Here is a 15,202-nt window from a genome sequence, read left to right on the forward strand (position 1 = left end):
TTTCTAAATTATAAAAACGTTGTTATGGTCATTTTCCCCGACTGGTTTATACTTTCTAATATTGAAGTTATAACAGGAAATGAGAAGAAAAAAATATAATACACAGTGAAAAAAATGCAATTTTCCCCTTTAGTGATTTTGCGTTCTATAGTGAGGAACCAAAAGTGAATATATATCAGTAAATGTGCAGTAACTAAAAGATTGTAAAATAAATAAAATGTATCATTATGATTTTTAACAACAATAAAGATATTAATAATCACAGCCATAACTTACTGGACAACTATTATACTATATTGCAGGCATTTATGCTCAGTGCTTTATATACATTAATGAATATAGTCTTTACAATACTCAATATGGTAGGCATATAATTACCTCCAATTTGCAGATGAGAAAACTGAGGCTCACAGATATTAGTAGGTTGCCCATGGTCACACAGCTAGTAAGTGGTGGAATTAGGACTTCCAGCCAGGTATCACTGGCTTCAAAGCCCTCGTATGCTCTTTCTGCTAGCTACCATGTTTTGCATAGCCACCATCTATTAAGAACTTACTACATTCATTGCACTAATTTTGCAACTCTGCTGTAGGTTTGAAAATTTGCACACACACACAAAAGTTACAGGGATAAAGAGAACATTCTAATACATGTATCTTTGTGTAACTGTGTGCCAAGTTTCTCCAGTTGTATACACCTAAGAGTAGAATTGCTGAGCCATAAAATATGCACATGTATCTTCAACTGTAACTACAGTGTACTAACGTATTTTTAAAAATGTAACAATTTGCACGTTCTACTACCAATTCCCGTTGCTCCACAGCCTCAACACTTTGCCAGCATTTTTAGTTGTAGCTAATCTGGGTGGGTATGAGGTAGAATCTCATTATGGTTTAATTGAATTTCTTTGATTATTAATTGAAGTTGAGAATTCTTATGGTTATTGGCACTTTTTATTTCCTCTTCATGGGGAGCCTATTCAAGCTATTTTGTCTATTTCTCTCAGATTGGATTGTCTTTTTACTGACTTAAGAACTTCTTTATATTCTGGATACTAATATTTTGTCAAGTATAGGTGTGTTCAATATATTCTCTCACTGTGTGGCTGTCTTCTTTGTTATTTTTTGATGAGATGTTCCTTATTTTACCAAGTATATCATTTTTGACTATAGATTTTTATGTCATAGGAGAAATCTTTTAATACCCTGAGGTCATGAAGCTATGTGTGTTTATACATATATACTTCTGTAAAGCATATATATGTGTGTGTATGCTTTTTACCTTTCACACTTAAGTCTGTATCCATTTGGACTTATTTGCATATGGCGTGAGGTAGGCATCCAATTTCTTTTTTTCTTTTCTTTTTTTCCTATATGGATACCTAATTGTTCCGGCACCACTTATTGAAAAGATTGTCTTTCCCCACTGCACTGGAATGCCACATCTGTCATAAATCAAGCATCTCTGTATGTTTGGGTCTGCATCTGGTCTTTCTAGTCTGTCCCATTGGTCCCCTGATCTATTTGTCTATCTCTGTGCAAATATAAGACTACAATTGCCTTTTTAATAAATCTTGGGGCCTGGTAGAGAAAATCTTTCTACCTTCTTCTTCAAGAGTATCTTACCCATCCTTGGACCTTTACAGTTCTCAATACATTTTAGAATCATCTTGTCAAGTTCCAAGAGGAAAAAAAAATGATTGGGGTTTTTGATTGAGATTACATTGAGTTTATAGATTGCTCTGAGGAGAATTGACATCTTTATAATATTGGATTCTCCAATCCAGGAAATCATATAGCACGTGAAGGTCTAATGTGAAACATAGTAACCATAGTTGGTAACGCTGTACTGCATAATTGAAATTTGTTCAGAGACTAGAACTTAAATGTTCTCATCAAGAAATAATTAAATATGTGAGAAGATGGGTTAACTAGACGAGAAGAATCCTTTCAAAATGTGTATCAAATCACCAGTGTTCACTTTAAACAATTTTATTTGTCAGTTATACCTCAATAAAGTGGAAATTTTAAAAGAGTGATATTAGAAAGTCCTCTTTACACCTAACACTAGCTCCTAAGAGCTAATCTACTTTAGATATGTGAGTGCCAAAGTGACTTAAATTTTGCCCTTCCCTTCCCGCAGGAATTCCAAATCCTACAAATATGGTCTGTTTTCCCCATACCTGCTTGTTTTCCTCTCTGCTTCTGAGATAATAGCCCTAAAGAACAGTTTTACATCATAGTTCCATGGTCCAGAATTGCACTTGATCTAAGCACTCAGGAGACCTAAAAGATTTGTAACTCTGAGGTTATGAAAAATATCTTTTAAGTAACTGAGAACAAATATAATCTTACCACTTGAAACCACACACACACACACACACACACACACACACACAGCCTTCAAATGACTAACTCCCCAAAGCATAATTTAGAACCATTATTTAAAAACTAGTTTGTAGTCGAGAACTGAGGCTGGCAGGGAGGGAAAGAGGGAAAGAGAGAGAGGAGAGAGGAAGAGAACTTAGCACAGAAAAGTACCTCTCAGTGAGGCTTCGTCCAGTACCTTGGGACCTTAACCAGCTCTGGATTCCTGATATGGGAATAAGCAAAGGAGCTTTCAGTGAGGTAAAAAATGATTAATGGGCTTTAGGGACTGTTGATGAAGAGAGAAAGCAAAGCAGAAAAACAAGCTCTGAACTTAATAAATGGAAGAGAAAAAAAAAATCCAGAAATAATTGACCTAGGATGGAGAGGGGCTGTTTGTGCAAAAGTAAAGGGTTATGAAGACGATCGTAGAATATTAATCAAGAAAATGAAGAAGGGTTATGAGGGAATATCAAGTTGAAAAAAATAATATGAATATTTCCACATCAATCCCTCCATGATCAAACTAAGGAATTATTCCCCAGGAGAAATGGAGGAACTAATTCTTGAGAAAACTAGAAGAGAAAAGCAATAGAGGGCAGACTGTGGGAAACAAGAATTGTGACCAGTGGGAATGGACTAAACATGATCTGATACATCTTTTGCATTCTCTAGTTTCTGTGATTCTATACGTCCATGCAGAGGGAATGATGTTAGCAAGAACTAAGAGCCACAAGAAATGTTTTGTTCAGTGTTCAAGGAGCCATTAAAAAAATACAGCCTCTAAATGAGAACTGGATTCCTGGCCTTAAAAATATACAGAGTGCGTCCTGCTCTTCTGCACTGAGTTTATGTTCCCGTCTGTTCCCCCTGCAAGAGTCAGCAGGCAGCCTGACGGCGTGGCAGGGGAGATACGCCTGGTACCATGAAATCATGGGGCTGGAATGCGGAGTGAGGGTAGCAAGAGGATGGGCGTTCTGTGTTCAAAAGCACTAGAGTTGGGAAAAAATGAAAAGGAGCCGAGTATGGCTTCCCAGTGGACAGGAGGCAAACCACAAAGAAAACAGCCTCAAGACTAGCCCACAGGCATTCCCTCATGGAAAGCCTGGAGCATCAACCAGAAGCCCACCACGGTGTACACAGGATAAAAAAGGAACATTTTTACAAAATGGAGCTTCGTTTCTATTTCAGGTACATTTCCTTAACACATGCCACTTCTAATCAGTCCTTTCATCGGCTCATTTTGTAACAGAATCAGCATTACCAATGAGCAACTCCAGCCCTGGGATTTGAAACGTTCCAGAAGCAGGGTGGGTGTTCGAACCCAAGGGAGAACGTACTTGTTCATCTGATGGATGTAGATACAACTCTCCCTTGAGACTATGCAAAAGCCATCATGTTCTTAATTTTAATGACCGTACCCAAAAGCAATTCAAAAATCCTAAGCTGTGAGTGATGGCAAAAGATAATTTTTGTGTTTAACAAAAGAGAGCTCCTGTCTTTAATTCATAGTGAATAAAGTACATTAAAAAAAGGCAGCCTACTAGCTTTGAAACACTTTCAACTTTGGTCTGGCGGTGGGAACCAAGGACTTCAACGAAAGATCTCAAGACTCTTATTACAAAGTCCTGCTTGCGTCCAGCTGTAGCGTCAATTGTTCATTCATCACACCTGTTTTAATTATAGTCAAAGGTACACCAAAAACTTGGCTACACAACCACTATGTCCGATTGGTTCCATGAATGACAGATTATCACAGATGGTGATAAAAAAGTAATCAACAACATTGTCAACTAATAGGGATGAAAATCTCTTTCCATGAGTCTGTTTATTCTTCTAATTGTATATAATTAAAAAAAAATGCACCTTAACACTTTCCTTGGGTGGCCGGTTGGCTCAGTGGTTAGATCACAGCGCTCATAACACCAAGGTCACCGGTTCGATTCCCATATGAACCAGTGAGTTGTGCCCTCCACAACTAGACTGAAAACAACAACTTAACATGGAGCGGATAGGCCCTGGAAAGACACACTGTTCCCCAATATTCCCCAATTAAAAAAAAAAAGACTCTCCTCAGCTCCCTGTTACTGTTTCTCAATTTGGTCAGATGACACCCGGCTATTTCAACGCTAGGCTTGAATACATCTTTGTTTTCTTGAAAATGCCTTTACGATCAATCAGTGATTTTAGAGCTGAAACAGAGGAGACCTGGCATAGAAAAATAGCACTTTAGCCCCCGACTGGGAGGACCCAGGTGCTTCTCTGAAGCTTTCCTTGGCCACAGCTCAGCATTGTTCTGCCGCAGTCAGCTCTTTCTTCCAGAAAGCACGGAGATCCCTGGGCCTGCCGAGAAAATGCTGACTCAGCACCAAGAAAAATGGGTCTGTTTCTGCTTGGAAATGAAAACAGATGCTCAGACCTGGGAATCAATATAGTAAATATTAATTCAATATAGGAGAAAGCAGGTCTTATATCATCCCCAAACAAGCAACAACATGCAGGCCAACAATTAAAACTGAAGGAAAAATTATTTCTTAAAAAAAAAAGGGAGGAGGAGGTGTGACTAAACCATTAGACGGTGATTTCCTTAAGGGCATAGATGACAAGTACCTTAGTACATCTTATTAGGCTAGTGAACGAGTTTAAAAGGAATACATGGGATTTTTTTGTTTATTTATTTTTTTTTATTAGTTTCAGGTGTACAAAACAATGTAGTAGACATTTATACCCCTCACACAGTGATAACCCCCTTCCCACAATCTACTACCCCTCTGACATGGCACACAGCCATTACATTTCCACTGTCTCTATTCCTAATGCTGTACTCCACTTCTTGTAAATACATATATATATATATATATATATATATATATATATATATATATATATATATATATAAACTTGCAGTTGACATTCCTGATTGTTCAGCTTCAGCTTCAGATGTACAGTGCAGTGATCAGGCATCTACATCATCATGTGATTTTTTTAAAAGTTTTCTACAGACTTATTGGAGCCACCTCCACATTTTAAGAGCTATGCGTCTGTTTTCCCTACGTGCCCTGTACTCTCCTTTCATCAGATGATGGAAGGCTTTTGCAGAGATGTATTTTCCTTCTTGTCATGAACATTTGCTATCAGAAATATGCCCTGGCACTTGTACGTTCCCCATTTCATTTGATGGAGGTAGGAATCACTGGCCTCGCTTTGCAGGGAAGGACACCACAAGGTTCAATAACCTGCACAAGGTCACGGGCAGCAGGGGCAGGTCTGGGTCCGAGCTCCCACCCAGTTCTGTCTCCTTCCTTCACACTGGGCGGCATCCAGTTTAAAACTTCTTGACTTCAGGGTGGGCCTGGCCTTGAAGAACCCTCATTCCCACCAACAGCTCCTCTCCTCTCCACACACACACACACACACACACACACACACACACACCTCAGAAGGGGGAAGTATGCCGCAGAAATGTTTGCCAAAAGGCCAAGGGCACACAGCTTGTGCTACAGCTGGACCACAATCCAGAACTCCAGAGCTCTGCCCACCAGACCCCATAACACTCGTCCCTAGGTTTGTACATCTAGCATGTCGCTTTCTTCTGGAGCTATTTCTTTTGTACCTCGAACATCTCTTTGGACTGATTTCCTTCAGGTCTTTCTTTTGTTTTCTTTCTTACATGTCAAACAGCACTTCAGTGAATCTCTCCCTATCACACAGAGATGATACATATAAAATCTGGGGACTCTGGCCCCCAGGAAAGATTGCAGCCCAGGGCAGCTCAGGTACATTTAAATGCAAAGGTTCTATGTAAGCACAGAATAAACTGGCAAGTCCCTTTAGCTTTTGTTGGAAAGGTGATTAAAACTCAATTAATATATTTTTCTAAACATGACATAAATAATTATAACCAAATCAGCGAGGGTCCCAATTCTTGACATAAACATCTTAAACACCACTGCATAATTTATTTTATATTGTATGGAATAGTAAATACAGACAAGAGATCAAGAAGTACTAACATTTCAAAAGTATAAAGAATGACCTGAAATGCTTAAGGCAATACTAGTTTTTCCTCATAAGAAAATTTGAACATTGATCTTACAGTGTTGCGAGATTATCTTGGGAAGATTTGATTTTATCATTACCTCGTGTGGCCAGCTAAAGGCTTAGCCTCCCAACCGTGGTCACGGCCACATATCCACATCAGGGCCTGTCTGATGTCCCATCTTCAGCTGATTGTCTGAGAACATTTATTCTTTTGCCAGCTAGGCACAACAAAATTCTCAGACGGTTACTAAATGTGTGAAGATTAGATTACACCTGTTTTAAAACGTTTTTAGTTACGTACTCATTTCCAAATATAATATATTCTTTTTTTTTTTTTTAATTTTCAGGCCTTTTATTTTATTTTATTTTTTTCATTTTTTAAATTTATTGGGGTGACAATTGTTAGTAAAATTACATAGATTTCAGGTGTGCAATTCTGTATCACATCAAATATAATATATTCTTATTAGATCTGCCCAATATGTAGAACAGTCCAAAGAAAAGCTTGGTAGGTGACTGGCTACTGGGAGCATTAGGGAGGGAGCCCAGTAGACAGGCTCTGAGGGGCTTCCTAAAGCACAGGTTTGAAATCCACTTGATTCAAGGTCTCTTCAAAGTATTAACATTTGGTTGAAATTTTTTAAAAAATGTCTTCCTCAGGGTAGTGGGAAACCCAGGAGAAGAAAGTTCTCAAACAAGAAGGTCTGGGATAAAAATGCAAAGACCAGGAATGTGGACTTAGCTTTATGTGTAACTCTTCTCATGTCTTCTTCCGGGTTAAAGTTCAAACTCTGTGTGGCACTTAATGCCTTTCCTGGTCACGCTCCCTCAGCCTCCAAGAGGAGCTGACCTCCTTACTTGTCCTTCTTGCGTCGCTCATTATCCCCCGCCTTCAGACTGTTCCATCTAGGGGTGGCTCTGATTCTGAAGGGCTTAAGGGGAGCAATCTGGTGTGAAGAGAGGGTTGCTCCTGCATATAGACTAGACTTTTAAAGTTAGACAGTATGATTTCTAGCAGGGTGGAGGGCAACCTGCTAAAGCTTCCTCAAGCATCCATTAGCTTCCCTAACACTGATATTGCGCGGACAGCCGTGGAGGCAGTTGCCCTGGCAACCATGATTGGGAAGGAAAGAGGAGAAGGAAGGTGGAAGGAAGACGGAGGACATTAGAGCTGAGGGTCTCACAGGTGTGTCCCCTGTACCAGCAACATCATCAGAACAGGGAACTTGTGGGAAAGGCAACTCCCACTCAGACCTCCTGACTCAGAAATTCCAAGGGCGGGCTTATCCCAGAAGAAGAAATGAGAAGAGTTATGCAATCTGGGCTTTAACAAGCCTTCCAGCTCATTCTGGTGCATGCTCCAGTTTGAAAGAGATTTGGGGCTACCGATATCTATTCTTAAAATTCACTTCGACTACATAAAATAAGGTCCAGATGAAAACATTATATAAGTGAGAAAGAGAAGATACCATCTAAGCCAACAGTTCTCAATCTTGGCTGCACGGGGCTCACCTGGGAGCTTTAAAAAAATACCGATGCCTGGGCCCCTTCCTCGGGGATTCTGATTTAATCAGTTTGGGATTTGGCGTGAGCATCGGGATTTTTCAAAGCTCCCCAGATGACGCTCGTGTGCAGCCAAGATGGAAAAACCAATGTTGTAAGCCAACTACTACACAATTATTCTCCAAAGCTGCCAGCCTGCTAGGAAACAAACACACACACATGTACATAAAAGACTGTAAAAATGCGAAAAGTAAGTTCACTTGCTTATAATTTACATTTTAAGGTAACAAAAATCCTTGAGACAGTGATTTATTAATGCATGGTCAGAGGTCTCTTTGGCTTCAGGCAGTTCTGATATCCCACTCTGCAGCCATGAAGGCCAGCCAATTATGAAGGTGTGGTTATAGCCTCTACGTTGGTGAGAAAAGATACCTGCGACAACAGGTAAGCACACCACCTTCCATGGTTTGGTAGACTTGCTTGGCAATGTCCAATTCATAAATCCTTATGGTTCGGGGATTTAGGAAACATATGTAGCTTGGACTTCACCAAGAAACTAATCTCACTAGTAAGAAGGTTTTGACATCAGAATTGAAATCAATAGAAAACAAACTTCTCTCTGCGTAAAATGCTCTTTTCTACCCATTTCCCTGTCCGGCAAACTCTCTACCTCTCTCTGATCCCTACCAGAGAGCCTGAATTCAACACTGAAGTAGGTGGGTCTCATGCTTGACTTAGTCGGTTGACTGAAAACCTGGACTCACAATAGGAGGCCTCAGTTAAGTGAAGCTGAGATACCAGAGAGTTTCATGCACAACATGAAATAAGTCCATGACTAGCTCTAGGGTTCTGAACCTTTGAGAGAGACACAGTATGAACTTCTTACAAGGCACTTACATTATAAACAGAGAAAAAAAATTTTTTTAAGTTATTTTCCTAAAGACAGTTCACACACGCACACAAGAGACTCTCTTTGGCTGTCCTGACCACTACTGGGGGAAGACGTCTCCTTTTCCAGCCACCCATGGCCCCCTTTCTCATCCTCCAACCTGTTGACAGATACAATCCCCGGGGTTGTTTCAACATTTGCATCGATTCAGACCCTTCTGTCAGCTCAGATTGTTAACTCAACTTTAGACTAAGTTAGAAAAGGGACAACGTCAAGCAGTCCAATAGGACTAGGGTAACTTGTGTGGTTGTGAACCAGGGTTAAGCAGGCTCTAGGTCCAGGTTGTGTGGGGTGAAGTTGTGGCCCTACTACTTATATGGCCGTGAGCACCTACAAGGTGGGGATAGTAATACACCTACCTCACAGGGTGGCCAGTGCACTGCGACGAGTTTATTAGGGTGAACTGCTTAGTGCCTGGCATGCAGGAAGCCTCCCTAAGTTATCTGAGCAGGTCAACATTTTAGGTGTTTATATATTTTGACCCAACCATACAATGTAGAGAAATCTGTCTTTCAGAAATGCTCATACAAGAACATAAGGATATCTGGCTTTCCCTACACGATTCTTTAATAACAAATGAACTGCAAACAACTAAATGTCCACCAGTTCGGAGAATAGTAAATCGATTCATGGTTTTATTTTTATGGGATGGAATACTGTGGAGCAGATAAGAAGAATATAAATACTGAGAGCACAGAGTGGGGTTGAAGAGGCCCGACTTGGGAGCCTGAATGCCGAGCCCAATACCTGCTCTGCAGGGCACTAGCTCTGCGTCTTCATGCAAGTCAGAGAAGCTTCTCGTCGGTAACGTGGGAATAACAGCATCCCCTTCAAGACCCAGGACCAGTGCTTAGCAGAGCGGTGCTTTATAAACGTTTGTTACACAGATGAATGCGGACAAGGAAGGAGGATACACATCAAACTTAATAATGGTTACCCCAAGGAATGGGAGTGACGACTTCCTTTTTGACACTTTTGTACTAGTCGACGTGTTTTACAGGCATGAACATTTTCGGTAGCCAAATTTTAAAAACGTGTCTAGGTTTCCCGCACATGGCTGGTTATAATAGTAATTGACATGTGTAAGAGTCTCACAGTAACTGGAACGTCAGTCATGACCATTTTCATTTTCCATAACGATAAACAAAGACATAAGTAAAACTAAGGGATTTCTTAAGCTCACATACTCCTGTGAAGTTATTTGTTCGATGGAGCTAGAATGGAAATGATATAATGTAACAGACAGGGCATGAGTTTGGGGGAATCAGACAGTGCTAGGTACGAATTCCACCTACATCTCCTAGTACCTTGCACAAATTAACGTCTCTGAACCTCAGTTTGATTCTTTGAACAATAAAGTTAACAATGATGATGGCTAACATGGATTCAGTACTTACCATGGGCAGAGTACTATAGCAAGAGCTACGAATGCAAAATCCTATGAGGTAGGTAATGCTACCATCTGTGTTTTACAGATAAAAGAAACTGAGGCACACAAGGGTTCAGTGAGTCGTGTACCGCTAGTAAACAGTGGAGTCAGGATTGGAGCCTAGGTAGATCAACTTCAGCTTGAGAGAGAGAGGTTGAGTGCCAGGCACTCAAGAAATCGCTTTCACCCTCTGATCCAACCAATGATGCTACTTTCTAGAATGTATGACTTAAAAATCTGCTTTGATGCTACGTTGTGATGAACTTGTAAGGGGATGTGTGGTTCTCTCTCTTGCACTGCTCCCAACAAAGATAACTGCCCTTCTTGTTTTCATGCAGAAGTGGGGGTCTGTACCAGGGCAGGTGACAAGGACAGTGTCTTATTCATCTGGGCAGCAGCTTCAGTGCTAATTCTAAACACAGGTGGTGAGAGAGACAGCCAACAGGAAGGGGGAAGGAATCACTGCTGACATGTGCAAGCAGGAAGATTGATGGTTTCCCTCTCTTTTTCCCCAATGTGTCGGCCTGGGGGCAGAGACACAGGAGCTGCTGTGCTGGGGACAGTGAAACACACAGCACAGTGTCTACCTGCTGCAACGCTGATTAATGAGACTGAAATGACACAGAAAAACAGTCAGTGCTTCGGAAGGAGAATTCACAGGCCTTTCTTTCTTTAATGATTTCAACAAAAGCAGTTCCCATAAACCGCCAGGCTTGAACTGGAATACCCCGGGGTTCGAGCAAGGCAGGGGTATCCTGAGAGGAATGCAGGGAGTACAGGGGGAGAGTGTGAGGGGCGTTCGTAATGAAGTCAATTCACTTAGGATTGGATGGGTGCAAATCAAAATGAATGAACTCCTCTCTTCTCCTCTGTCTGCTTGGCTGAAAAATGTCACAAAGTTCCAGGTGAGATAGTTATTTACCTACCTAACAATGTAAAGGGGACGCGACGCGAGAACACACCATCGCAAAGATTTCCCTCTGTTTAAAGCACTCCTGCTTGTTTGAGCTGGGAGATAGTATCATCAATTTTGCCTGTTGAATGTCGCTGCATAATATATACCTTCCGACAGTATTTTCTTTTCGAGAAAAGATGAGTTTTAACACCAAATATCATTTCCAGTACGTACTATCAACTATCTATTGGACATATCCATTGGGATTTCCCACCGGCAGCTCTTCAAACTTAACTCTATATCCCAAACTAAATTTACTTCCTGTCAACTCCCCCCCTGCTCTTCTGTATTTTCGATGCTGGCTAATGACACAACACCCCCCGCTTTCCCCGCTCAGTCTCCCAATCATAAGAGTCACTTCCGATTCCTTCCTTCCCCTCACCAGCTTCTGTGGGTTAAAATCCTGGCTCCTCCGACGACTAGCTATGTGATCTCTACCAAGTATTTGTGCCTCGGTTGCGTCAAAATTTTAATTGTACTACTTCATAGGGTTACAGTAAGAATTAAATAAATTAGTACATAAAAAGTGCTTCGCATAGTGCCCGGCATATAGAAAGTGCTCCATAAATATTAGCTATGATTGATCTTACATGTTCTCACCACACACACACAAAACTGTAATTACGTGAGGTGATGAATGTGGCAACCACCCTTATTGTGGTAACCCTTTCACCATATATACGGGTATCAAATCATCGTGTTGTAACACCTTAAACTTACACAATGTTGTGTGTCGATTATATCTCAGTAAAGCTGGAAAAAATATTAGCTATCATTATTAACATCATCTAATCAGTTGCTAAATCCCCAGGGATGTTACCCAATACAATCTCGCGTCTCCTCCTCCATCAATGTAATCTAAACCCCCGTCATCTCACCTTTAGTATTTCATTACCTTCTATCAGACTTTTATATCCAATATACCACCACCTGAACTACCTTTTTAAAATAATGAATCTCTACGAGTTCTTCCTTTCCTATAGAATTCAAGTTCAAACCCTTTAAATTCATGTATAAAACCCTTCAGAATCTGACCTCACTCACATAGAGCTTACTTAGACATACAAGGGGCAAGTATCTCCATAAATGAACCTTAATGAAGCAAGTGAGAAATCCTATCAGACATTTTGGGTTAGCGTTTTATATTTAACATTTTATAACACACTATTTTTCATTAATCATCCTAGCACTAGAGCCAGTAGCATATTCAACTAAAACCACAGGAGTAATCATTAGGATCTAGAATTTAAAGACTGAAATGTAAAAAACTACTTATGTACCAACTGACATTATTCTAGGTGAGATTCAATTTATCGCGTTCCCATTGCTTGGTGTAGTAGTGGGTTGAATATGTCCCGCCCACCAAATTCACGTCAACCTGGAAACTCAGAAAGTGACCTTACTTGGAATCAGGGTCTTTGCAGATGGAATCAGTTAAGATGAGGTCATACGGAAGTAGAGTGGGCCCCTAAATCCAGTGAGTGGTTATCTTTATAAGAGAAGGCACACAGCGACACAGAGGGAAGAAGTCATGTGACAATGGAGATAGAGACTGGAGTGAGGCAGCTACAAGTCGAGGAACGCTCCTGTTTGCAGGGAGCCACCAAGAGCTAGGAAGAGTCCAGGAAGGGTTCTTCCCTAGAGCCCCTTCAGGGAGAGCGTGGCCCGGCTGACACCTTGACTTCAGACTCTTAGCCACCAGAACTGTAAGATAATACATTTCTGCTGTTTGAAGCCATCCAGTGTGTGGCACTTGGTTATGGCAGCCTCAGGGGACTGACACATCTTGCCAATGCAGTACACTAATATGGCGAATCTTTCAAGATCTGTCACCGGCCAGGCACTGAGCTGCTTCTCCAGAGCTGCAGAAGCCAGTCTGGGCAGTGGCTATCGTGACTGACCAAACCACAATCACACATAGACAGTGGTGCTGAGATGCAAGAAGCATTACAGGGTAGATCTCGTCAAATAAACAAACAGCCAAGGTAACTAAGGGGATGTAAGCATGGATGTAGTTGCTGGTATTGTTCTAGGAAAATGAAAGTTCTGGAATCATATTTGCATTGATTCCATAAAATTATGTACGTGGTTGGCTTTGCTCCATTTATTTCTTCCATTTAAACAGTAGCTCTGAAACTTTCACTGGGTTGTATAATCAGTCAGAAAAAATGAAAATTGAAACTTGCAAACACTATTCCCTTTGGTAAAAAATATTGATTCTGATGAAGTAGTACGATACGCGCTATTTGAACTGCCATGATCTATTATTCTATAAAAAGACTTTTCTTTTATTTGAAACCTTAAGAGATTGGGTTTTGTTTTTTGGCATAATTACCCCAGCCCAAATGGTTTTGAGATATAAGTTTTCTATAATAAACAATGCACTTCTACTCTTAAAAATTAGGTAAGCAGGTCTGTGATTTTTCTTTGAAGCTCTTTAGAAAGAATTCTTATAATGCTTTGTATGAACTAAATAAACGTAGGGGAAGAAAAGAGTAAAATTCACATTTGGAAACCAGTGTCAGCTGATCATTAATTCATATCTCTATGTTTGAAAGATTATCTGGATAATCTCTGGAAGCTCTCATTGACAGCCCATAATTTTGGGGAGCAAATAGTCCAACATATCTTTGACATGCCACATAGCTTACTGCATGTCACATCTTTGGGCCTCTTACATAACTTCTGAAAAAACTGGTAGTCTGCATGGAGATGCAGAGACTTGTCAGAGAAGTGTTGGCGGCATTTCAGGATTTTCGATTCTTCATACTAATTTACCTCAGAATTTTGCACGATTGAACACCTAGCTCTTCCTCTAAAACTTCACCATCAGATTCAGTTTTCTACTCGTGTTTCGTAGCGACATCACAATTCTGATTTGCACTCATTCTGTGTGTGTGTGTGTGTGTGTGTGTGTGTGTAAAATAACTCTACCCTCCTTAGCCAGTTGTCTCATTGTACCCAATAAAATTCAAGAATATTTCTGTAATTAGGAGAACCTTTCCTGTCCTGATTGTTTACGCAGATTGATGACATTTTTTTTCACACTGCTATTAAGTTGCCTTATCACGTGTTGTTGAATAAGCTGAAGAAATATTTATCTCATTTATAAGGCAACACGGCATAGTTGTAGCATTCCTCTAATTCCAATTATTTCATTTGGGATTTGTGCATTCTTGTACTAAGCAAGTTGGGAATGTATAAACCAAACATAATGATTCTCTTTTATATTTTAGTTTGATTTCCAAGAACTCCAAAAAACTGCCTTTATTTACCAATGAGTATTTATTATGTCCCCTTGGTGGTTAATGCTGTTTTCCAACCAATTTTCAACTCTGATTTTATCTTTATGTATTTTATACTTTTATGTGGGTATATTCCATTTTTGTAATTATGCTTTGGGCGAAAAATGATAATTTTTCAACAGCTTCACCACAAAATCAGCACTCACATGCCAACTATATTGATTTTAAATGCAATTTATTTCTGTTTTTGAGACTCCTCTCCCGTCTCTGATTGGAAAATTTTTAATGTTGTACATAATTCACCTCTATGACTAAATTTTAGTAGGTAAAATAATTAGTAAAAAAATTAAAATAAATATTGCTCTCATTTTCAATAATTTCAAGAATTTCAATTAGATGGTTTGAAAGTACAACTTGGAAGCACATTATTTTTCATTTACTTAGATGACAAATTCCCATATGCTGAACGATAAAATACTTGGTATTACAGGTGACACAATTGCTTGCCAAAATAGGTAAACTCTTGACATTTTTGTGAAAAATAACACTGATTTTTGTTTTGATATTATTCAAATCATCATAGCTACTGAGAAAGGGCCCACAAATGCTCATTTCTGAACCACCAAACAGTGAAGAAGAGTGAGAAATGTATGTACCAAGCAGAAGAGAGTTGTTTTGTGTAGACAGAACCCCACCTACCTGGGTAAGGTTGCT

At 39.9% G+C, this 15,202-nt stretch overlaps 1 protein-coding gene across 1 annotated transcript in view; it reads right to left on the minus strand.

The window, feature by feature from the left end:
• WARS2 (tryptophanyl tRNA synthetase 2, mitochondrial) overlaps positions 1-15,202 on the minus strand; it is a 76,223-nt gene that overhangs the window by 37,932 nt on the left and 23,089 nt on the right. The gene's annotated exons all lie outside the window — the stretch shown is intronic.

The sequence above is a fragment of the Rhinolophus ferrumequinum genome, chromosome 22 (genome assembly GCF_004115265.2).
Source record: "Rhinolophus ferrumequinum isolate MPI-CBG mRhiFer1 chromosome 22, mRhiFer1_v1.p, whole genome shotgun sequence".
Classification (NCBI taxonomy): domain Eukaryota; kingdom Metazoa; phylum Chordata; class Mammalia; order Chiroptera; family Rhinolophidae; genus Rhinolophus; species Rhinolophus ferrumequinum.